Raw genomic sequence first — 11077 nt, 5'->3', positions numbered from 1 at the left:
AAAAAACTGCTTGAAGCAGGATAATGTTTATGGACATACTTACATTTTTGGACTTGATTATAGAGTTGCTTCGCTTATAATATTGTTCGTTGTTGTCCCAGGAATCAATATACCAAAAATCAGATCAAACGGATAATTAGAACACTTGAAAATTTGTTGTTAAAAAAAGTAGTAAATCAACATTTTTAAAATGGACGTACGGACATTCTGGTAATGATTATAGAGTTGCTACGCTTTCTAAATCGTGCCCAACTACTACAGGAATCATCATGCAAAGTTTGAAATCGATAGGACAATTCTAACATGCCTAAATTAACGAATAAACGCTATCTATCTATATCGGACGGACGGACGTACGGACGGACGGACGTACGGACGGACGGACGGACCGACCCTAATTATAGAAAAGCTTCGCTTTTAAAAAGTTATATAATTTGAAGATATATCCGATTGTAACATATATACTATTGATCTTATCTTGTAGATTATCAAGCCATTATTTCTGGGCTTGATATTGGGCCAAACATTATTCCATTTCCCATATAGATTATACATCTAAATATATATGTCTGTTATTCTAGCAGACACAAAATTTACATCAGATATTCTATTTATTAGTTGCCTACTTAGACACCATAGCAGAAGAGGGCTCTGTCTTTTTTCAAAACCGAAAAAAAAGATTATAATACTTATGTGATAATAGTTATTTCTCGCATCGTATTATAAACGGCTTTCCGCGGATATAGAATGTACAATTATGAGATTAGAACCAGTTATTTAGCCCCGAGGTGCGATGATCGAGACGATTAATGAATTTTATTTTCTACTTATGTATATTATTTCCTAGATAATACTATTTTAAGGGTAGTAGTAGATTTATTTTCCAATTATAAGGTAAACAATAAATTAATATGATAAAATGTATAATTAGATATAATTAAGTATATTTATAATTACATAATTTCATATTTGTGATGCATCTGTATTAACACTGGCAGCTAGGATGTCGCGTGAGTGAGCAGTGTTGTCTCTAGCTGTTGATAAAAAGACTATTGGTTTCTGAAGCAGAAAAATTTGCTTGATATTGTGATGTATAGTCCCTTTCTTCCTGTCTTGAGAGCATTGTATGTATTTTGTATATTAGCTTTTAGTTCTTGTGTCACCCGTCTCGGAGCAAGTCTTTGCTCTGCGACTCGGCACGAACCTAAAAGTGAATCCTTGCTATTATATTTAATATTATAATTGTATGTTTAATCTGTCTTGAATTAATACACTTTATTAGAATATTTAGCTGTTTGTTCTTACTATTATTACACGTCATTTTGGCGCAGTAGTGTAGTACGAATCTACGGCTCAGATTTTCTTTTAATTGTATTATTTCTTTTCTTTTTAGTTTGTTCAGGTATTTTTTGTGTTGGAACAATGGGCTTGACCATTGATGAGTGGAGGAAGTTGTCTCAGGATGAGAAGGACATGTATTTGATTAATGAGGTTCATGCTCTTGGGACTAGAATTGATAATGTGGCGGCGGAGCTGGGTGGACGTATTGATAATGTGGTGGCGGAGCTAGGTGGGCATATAGCGCCGCTGGAGGAGAAAATGCAGGAGTTGACGGATAATGTTGATACCAACAGTGCTGCGGTTACTGGATTAGCTACTCGTATGGACGATTTAGAAGATCGCCTTACTAAAATGGTGGTGCCTGGTGTTGAAAGTGATATCAAAACCGAGAATGTGACGGTTGTTGATGAGTTTATGACTGGCCAGCAACGAATTTTGGATAGAATTGCCCAGCAGAATAGTTTGAATAACTCTATGCCTTGGCAGAGGACGGCTGGAGGATCTGTACCAGAGGAGAAGCCTAAATTGTTTGCTAGTGGTTCTCGAGCTATTTTTGGTGGAATGCAAGATCATGAAGATAAGATCATAAAACTTTGGGAGCTGTTTAAGGTTGATGCTGTGGATAATATCTACAATGGAGTTCTCATGTGGTGGCCAGCCATTTCTGAGGTTAAAGCGGAGGATTTTAATACGCTCAATTTCTTTGAGGCTGGGCTGAGTGAGTCACAGGTTAGTTGGTGTAAATCTCTTGTTTATGTACCAGATAGATCTTTGTACGTATCGCAGGGGGATGAGAATGTTCATAGGTACAATGAAACGTGTGCTAAGCTTGATGATCAGTTCAGAAAGAATGCGCCTGAATTTTTAGTAGACGATGATGTGATTTTCTTTGATGATTATTTAGAGAGATTTTGGATGACTACTAGACGGTATCATATGACTAATCATCAAGTGTGCAAGGAAATTCTGTTTGACAAGTGTGTGGGTGTAAGAACCGCTTGTGGTTATACGCTAAAACCTGCAGATATGGAGAATAGACGATTAACATTAAAGGGGTACTTGTGTAAGATGCGAGAGACATTTTTACCACCCGACATGAAAAATGTGTGTAAAGATGCGTATTTGTGTGTTAAGCAGTATGAAAATGATAAGATTGATGCATTTTTTGATAAGATATTATCATTCTGGAAACGTGCTTATCCGAAACCAACCGATGATATGTTTATGGATTTCTATTCTCAAGTGTGTAATGTGATTTTATCGCCACTTTTGGCTAACCAGATGCGTCAATTTTCGTTAGATATGGAGCGTGACGGACAAGTGCGAATGATAACGAAGTTTCGGACAGAGTTAATAGTTAAAGCACAGCTGATTGTTAAAGGGCTACAATTTAATCAAATTTCAGGATCAATGGCTAGAGGATGTACAACAAACCAGATGGCTTTGGCTAAAACGATGGTTGGCGGCGCTGGTTCCAAGTCAAATCCTGTAACTATTGATCAGGTTAGTGATGAAGATAATTTTTCATATGAAATAAATCAATGTGAAATTGATTTAGCTGATGAATTTGGCGGACCAGCTGAAATTATTCCTTTAATAGGCGCAATTCAAGGTGGTTTTATTTGTTATTATTGCAATAGAAAAGGACACATGATGAGGGATTGCTTTGATATTAGAGATAAAAAGTTACCTAATCCTAAAGGAAAATACTATTTGCGGTGGGGAAACAAGCCTTTTGTTCCTTATAAAACGGGGCAAAAGAGTTTTAAGAAGGATGAAAATGGCATTGATAAAAAGAAATTGGTTGGTGAAATTGAAGGAGGGGTGAAGGATGAAGCAGATACGAAGGAAGTGGCGTATGTCGATGGTTTAGGGGTACGCGATTATGAAGATGATCTTGTAGCGGAGGTTGAGGCATGGAATAGTGCTATTATAGATGACATTTTATGGTATTAATATTTTGTATGTATTATGACCACTAAAACCTTATTCCATTTTCTACATGTTACGCGGCATTGTTTTGATTTATGCGCGTTGTAAATAAACAACAACAAAACAAAATTAATGATAAAGAGTGAACGAAGCAACTCTAATACTGTGATAGTTTATTTTGATGGTTTATTTTGAATTATGAAAAGATAACATATTGTTTATTACCGTATATGAAGTTATGAGATTATGTTATAATAGAAATCAAAATAATTAAGTTAGTTTTCGATTATGTTTTGTTGTAATTAGAAAAATTCATTTTTGTTTCAGACTGTTGGGGAGTCTAACAGAGATAAGAATAATAAAGAATTGAAATGGAATAACGAAATAGGAATACAATTTTGTAAAATTGTTAATGAAAGAAAATTAATTTTAATTTTAAATTGAATCAAATTGGATAAAAATGTGAAATTAGATATTTGAAAAGTATTAAAGAACCACGTACATCTTAATTTTGGAATATGTATTTACCCTTATAAGCATAGATTATTTAATATTAGTGTACTTATTTTTAGCGTAGATTCGATATTTGAAGCCAGATTTAACATAGGAGTTGCCGTTTTAGAGATATCAGGGGTAATAAAAAGCCCCTAAGTTAAAAAATTAGAAACCCAAGAAAGAGGTCTATAATTTTCACAGGAATAAGGCGGCTTTATGTAAAAAAAAATAAAATACATACAACAGAATAAATATTTTACAGATTTAGTATTGGGTCATTTAACTAAAAGCCTTCATTGCAGTTATTTTTAATTTATTCAAAAAACATATGGCAATTAACACGATCTTACACACACGCCAACCAAGTTGCCTATACACACACATACACACACACACACACACAACATTCAAGGTGCTCGGCAATGTCATCACACCCACACTCCCGCATTCTTAATAGCTGTAAATAAAAGATTCTCTTTCTAATTAATTGTTTACTTTATATCGAAACACACACACACACACCCGCAGCACAACGCTGCTTCCAGGAATTAAAATTTTTTTGTAATCTTTTGTGCCTCCTAGTCCTTTACAATGAAGGGAGGAAGGATAAGGGTGCGGAAGAAAAAGAAATAGAGAAAGGGAAAGGGGTTTTCTAGACCGGTGTCTTTTTGATAATCACCATATTCATAAGCGCATACACTCAAAACATTAACACACAAACGTATAAATACATGTTAGCATTGTGTAATGTGTATTATATTAGGACGCACTTTTACCTTTCAGTAAATATTATTAATTAATATAAGATTAAGATAAGATAAGATAAGATTTATTTTCCTCAAAGGTACAACATATTTTATTAGATATATATCATACATTATGTTACTATGCTTTGATCTGTTTGATTCTTCTGGTTTGTTTGATGCAGGTTTGGTAATATAATAATATACATAATAACTATTATTAAGTACCTAGCATGGAATTGGCCGAACTTCGTCTCCACCTAGTTACCAGGCCAGTTCGAATAAGATGAAGATAACATTTTACAGAAAAAATTCCATGCAACATTGTACCAGATAGTTAGCATAACCCTTTAAGGGTTGTGGAGCCACTGGTGTACTTTGACGCTTGCTAAGCCGGTACAATGTTATATGTGCAAATAAATAATAATCTTAACAATGAAAGAACAAAAATATCTTGCTGTGTATTTCAGACATCCTCCTACTATCAGTTGCAACTTCTCCAAGCGTAAATTCGGAACAATTAAGGAACCAAAACCTCCACCAGGAGTCGCTATTCCCGTTGTGATCCCTTTTCAGCTCTACATAGACAGTTTCCTTTATAACAAATTATTTTCATTATAGAGTGGAGTTTTGTCCGGGTCTAAGGACATCTCCACACCAATAATTACAGGATGACGGCAAATCTCGCGATAACACTTGGTCCAATCCAAAAATCCAAAATCCAAAAAATGAATAAGATATCCTAATATATAATCGTATCATGTACTAAGTGAACAAGGTGTAATGGTTGGTTTCGATTCCTACGGAATCTGATTTTTATTTCTTGAGAATGGATATAATAATCCTATGATGTACAATTGTATAATTGTACAGAATAAAGAATAGGTCATGTGCGATTCCTACGGAATCTGATTTTGGTTTTTTGATAATGGGAGTGTGTCCCTAAATATGTAAGGTTCGATTCCTCCGGAATCTGATTTTTGTGTTTTGAGAACTGGTCACAGCATGGCTGTGAATGGGGCAACAATATGGGGGAGGGTGAGGTGAGGGAAGGTGAGAGGAGAGTGGTTTGTGCTAGAAAACGTTTACATTAATCCATTGATCTCATTCTTTTTGAAAGTAAAGGGTGAAAGTGGGTCATGTTAAAAAAAAAAGGCTGTGGCGTGCTATTGCGCGCACAATTTGTTATAGCTTTGCTTTAGTGGAGTTTAAATCTTTCTGTTGTTTAGGCACGAAAATGTTCGGAGAGGAAGAGTACCAACAAATGTGGCAGCCGCTACGCAATAGACTGACAATAACATATCAACGACTTCTCAATATAGTTAATGGTGACAATGTCAGTGAGGAAGTACGTCGTGAGGTAGCCCGTCTGCTATACCATCAGGGTTATTTAGAAACCGAGTTGGCACTCACACTATACAACCCAAACAAGGATATGGAGTATCATGAAACTAAATTAGGTGAAATTGCTGGGCGGATAACTGCACAAGAGGGGGCTTGTCTCCAACTATAGCTCCAGAAGTTGGCCATTTCTGGTCTGGACCAGTTATGGTCAAGTTCTCTACGACTTTATATACAAGATATCCGCAAAATATCCGCAAAAACAACCGCGGAATTATCCGCAAGACGTTCACAAAAAACAACAGTGAGGCAACAGAAAAAAAAATCTGCAAAGTGAGAAATAAATAATACAGTTTAGTTTTTTGAAAAAAGTAGCTAAATATAATTTTTTTTAAAAAATAATTTACCATAAATTCATTGATTTGTTTTTTTAATAAATCCTAGATATCTTGCTATGAACTTTTGTTTTTTTTTATTTGAAAGATGTACAAAGTAATAGGATGTCTGTTAATTAATATTTTGCTATGGATTAATTTAATTTTAGCATAAAAAAAGTAAGGATAAGAAATGTAAGTTGATGAAGTGAGAGGCTAGATAGAATAAGGGAGATGGGTCGAGGAATTGAACAGGTATGGGGGAGGAGGGGAGGAAAATGGGGGGGATAAGATGGGGCGTGGTGAATGGTTTGTGCGCGGTCGTGGCTACCAGCCAGACAGACAGAGCGGCGCTTATTGTTTGGTATATGCTAGAAGGGGAGAAAAAGTAGGGGGTGGGGGGATGAGTGGTTTTCCGGTAAAGCACAGTAGAATAAAGGAAAAAGGGGCGGGAGGGAGACAATTGGTTGTAAAGCATAGGGGAAATACGCGGGAAATCGGAAGTGGGGAAAGTTATTTACTAATTAATAAGTTAAATTAAGATTGCATAATGCATGGTATTAAAACACAAGGGGGGTATAAATATGGGGTAGGTAAGGTCAAATTTCAATTGTCTCCAAGATGTCAGATCAAGAAGAGGAAGTAGGACAAGGCCAAGGTGCTCTACCAGACGGGGCGCCGGAAGTTCCGGAGGAGGCTGGAGGTGAGGAAAATGTTCCCCTCCATGACCAGGTGCAGGAGCTCATCGCTATGTTAAATTCTAGCGATGAAGTCGATGATCCTGTACCCGTGCACGGCGTCCAGCAGCTGCTGAACCTCGCGGCAGTGCCTGATCTACTCCCATTTCCGGGGGTAGACAGGCGCTGTCTGGACCTCTGGTTTATGGTCAAGAGGAGGTTGTTGGGCGTTGTGCACGAGGGCGACATGTTGATGTGGAGGAGATTCCGCAACGACGCCATCGATGAGGAGATCCTCCGCATGATGTATTCCAACTATGGGTTAGTCGTGAGGTTAATATCAGTAATGCCCACGTACGCCCGCTCCTTCCAGGCCAACATGGATTCCATCGCCGCCATGGACCGCCTGGTCACCGTCCAGCAGGACCTTGTGGAGGAGCTCCTCCAACAGGAACCCGACGACATCGGCGACTCCAGCGACTACGACGAGTAGATGGCTATGCCCACTACATGAGCTTAACCAGTCAGCGATAGTCATATATTAAACAAAATTTTTGATATCTAAATTTGAATAAATAAATATATTTTTGGTCAAAATTATGAAAAAACTTTGTTATTTTTTTTTATTAGATAAAATAGAGGTAGAGGTTGCGCGATTCGTTAGCTGCTTGATAAAAAATATATAATATAATGGAAGAAGTTAAAGTCAAAATATAAAATGTAAAATGAATAAAATGGATAAGAAACAAACTATGCTAAAGCTACTCTATACATAGGTATGTATGTCGGTTCCTACGGAACCTACTCGTTGAGATTTGAGGTTAAAGAAATGCTGTTTTATTATTTTTTTGATATAGAAATTAAGTGCTTACAAAAAGTCGAGGGCTAAAGATACGTATAGAAACTTAGTTAGAACAAAAAAAATTGTTAAATAAAGGAAGAGAAAAAATAAAGTGTTTGCTTTTTTTAAGATAGTAAGTAATAAGTAAAATATCTTTCTTGAAAATATTTTTATTATCAATCAGTTTAATTTCAAAAATAAAATATTTGCTTTTTTTAAAACTCAATCTTGTTTAGGTAATAAGTAAAACATTTTTTCTTAAAAGTATTTTTATTATCAATTAGTTTAATTTCAAGTGGAAGGTTGTTGAATATAGTTGGGAAAGAGTTAAGAGGGGCGTGCAGGAGAAAGTTTCTATTGGTGCCCGGTTCGTAAGCAAAGTTGTTCCTGTTCCTAGTGCCATACGTATGTCTGTCTTGAACAAAATTCCAGGTGTTTTCAAAGATTTTGGGAAAATTGCCTAATTTATAGGCGTGCATAAATTTACAAACATTGAATTCAATTAACAGGTTAAATGGAAGTATGCCATTAGATTTAAAGAATTCAGCTGTGTGAGCTCTGCTAGGTAAATTTTCGATTATTCTAATGGCCTGCTTCTGCAACTTAATGATTGGTGCTAACAGATACATAGGACAGGCAGTGAACAGGAGACAACAATATTCGATATTCGACTTAATATAAGAAGAATAGAGTAGCTTTAAGTGTTTCTTGTCCAACAAATGACGCATTACTTTCATACTATAAATTATTTTAGAGACTTTGCTATAGACTTTTTCAAGATGATAAGAAAACTTCATTTTCTCGTCCAATTGAATTCCCAAGTGTTTGATACTACCCTCATTGGTACCGCTCACAAGATCCAACTTAGTGATTTTTGACTCATCATTTTCATTATGATTATTCATGTTTACATAGACTTCGAAGTTGGTCTTAGCGGCGAGCTCAGCGGGGGTGAGTATCTCACGGGGGGAGGAAAAGACCATACATTTGGTCTTGCGGGGGTGAATAAGAAGTTTATTGGCATTGTACCATTGGGTCAGTCTGGGGACAAGCTCCTTTGCAAGGTTGATCAATTGTATAATATTCTGCTTTTCAATGAAGCCCACTGCGTCATCAGCAAAGAGATTGATTAGGATCTCTTCACTGCATGAAACAAGGTCATTGATAAAAATCAAAAAAAGAATTGGTCCCAGGACTGACCCCTGAAGTACGCCAATGATAATGAATTCAATTGTGGAGGAGAAAAGGCCCTTAAAAAATACACGCTGTTTTCTATTTGCATAATAACTACGGAACCAATCAAGTGCAACCCCCCTTATCCCTGAATTCTCCAGTTTGCTAAAAAGGATGTCCCTATTTATCATGTCGAAACACTTCCTTATGTCCAAAAATATGGCCATACAGGAAGTGTCTCGACTGAGTGCTTGGGTGATTAATGTGCTTAAGTTCAGTACATTGTGAAAGGTTGAGATCCCTTTCATGAAGCCAAACTGGCGGTTGCTAAAAAAAGACCGATCTTCCAAGAACTTAACCAGCGTTTCACAGACATATTTTTCAATGGGTTTGGAAAAGTTATCAATGAGTGAAATTCCTCGATGATTATCTGCCTCGCTGAGTGAACCTGATTTGTGAAGGACAACTATTTTGGAAGTTTTCATTTTTTCAGGAAAAGTGCCATTTTGAAGTGATAAATTATAAACATGTGTTAGGGGAGTGGCAATGGTATCAGCACAGCGAGACAGAACATACATCGAGACATCATTTATGTCTGTGGAACGCTTAGGTTTAATACTACGAATGATATTAATAACCTTGAAGGGGTACAATGGCTCAAAGAAGAGGGAATCTTGACATGGGGGTGGTAAATATTCAAAAAAATTTTTGGGGGTGGAAGGAATTTCAGGCCTTAGGGAAGACCCAATCTGACTAAAATAACGATTAAATTCATTAGCTATTTCTTGGTCATTTTCAATTTTGTTTGGGCCTACTTGAAGGTATGTGCACTCAGGGGAAGATTTACTAAACCCAATGACTTCCTTTAGGGTTTTCCAGAGTTTTTTCCCATCCCCGTTTGCATCTCTTATTTGTTTTCTGTAATATTCAATCTTTGCTCTTCTCACTTGCCTATTGTAATTATTCCTATAGACATTGTAAATACTTTCATTTTCAATTGTTTTGTCTTTTAAAAAGTTGCTGTACAAAATATCTCTATGCAATCTACAACGCAATAAAAAGTCTGACATGAAAGGCTGCTGAGGCTGGGTACGTTTGTTTTTTCGTTTTTTCCTAACTGGACACTTTTCATTATAAAGTCTCAAAAAGGTTGAAATAAAGTTATCGTAAGCAATGTTTGTGTTGTCTTGACTTAAAACGTGATTCCAGTTAGTGTGGTAGAGTGCATAGTTTAAGGCATCAAAGTTTTCATCATTCAATTCTCTTTTTTCAAAGAAATCTGGAGGTTTGGGTTTATTTACTCTGTCTATTCGGAATGAATTAATAATTGGCAAGTGATCGGAGATTTTTGAAGTTAAAACAAAGGAAGACATTAGGTTTTGAATAAAGTTACCTACCCCGAATAAATCAAGAAGGGTTGCTGTGGTTCTAGTTACTCTAGTAGCTCTGGTAACGGTATTTATGATACCGTTAAAAGAAAAAGACTCAATAATTCTCATGGAGTTGCTATTTATATTATTTATTTTGAAAAGATCAAAATTGAAATCTCCCACAATGAAGTATGGTATGCTTAAAGCTGCTATTCTATCAATCAGGTCCAAAAAAAGTTCAAAAAATTCTTCTATTTCAGCACTACTCTGATTGGGTGGCCGATAACAGTTTAGTAAGCAAAACTTTAGTCCATTGTGTGAAATTTTTAAGCAAATAGATTCAAGAATATTTTCTTTAAATGAAAATTTATCAAATAGTTTATCTACTTTATAGTATTTGCTTACTAGAATACCCACCCCTCCCCCCCTACTTTTTGTGCGGAGTTTAACATGCCAATCGTAATTATTAATTCCATAGCAATCCATATTTACATCCTTATTTAGCCATAATTCTTGAAAACACAGAACATTTAAGTGGATATCATGTTGCCTAAAGAAGTCTACAGTGGAGACAATATCATTGTATTTAGAATGTAATGACTGACAATTAATACTAAAAATATTGAGAAGGTTTTCATTGAATGTTTTCAGTTTCTGTACGATACCTTGTTCACTTGAAAAAACGCAATTTATTCCGAATTCATTCTCAAAATCGTTAAAGTAGTCGCCGTAAATCGGATTCATAAGATTTAGACCAATGTTATCGTTTAAGTTACCATAATCCTGGTTA

Source organism: Acartia tonsa, chromosome 5, assembly GCF_053477335.1.
Source record: "Acartia tonsa isolate MP-2025a chromosome 5, ASM5347733v1, whole genome shotgun sequence".
Taxonomy (NCBI): domain Eukaryota; kingdom Metazoa; phylum Arthropoda; class Copepoda; order Calanoida; family Acartiidae; genus Acartia; species Acartia tonsa.
This window is presented reverse-complemented; position numbering follows the sequence as displayed.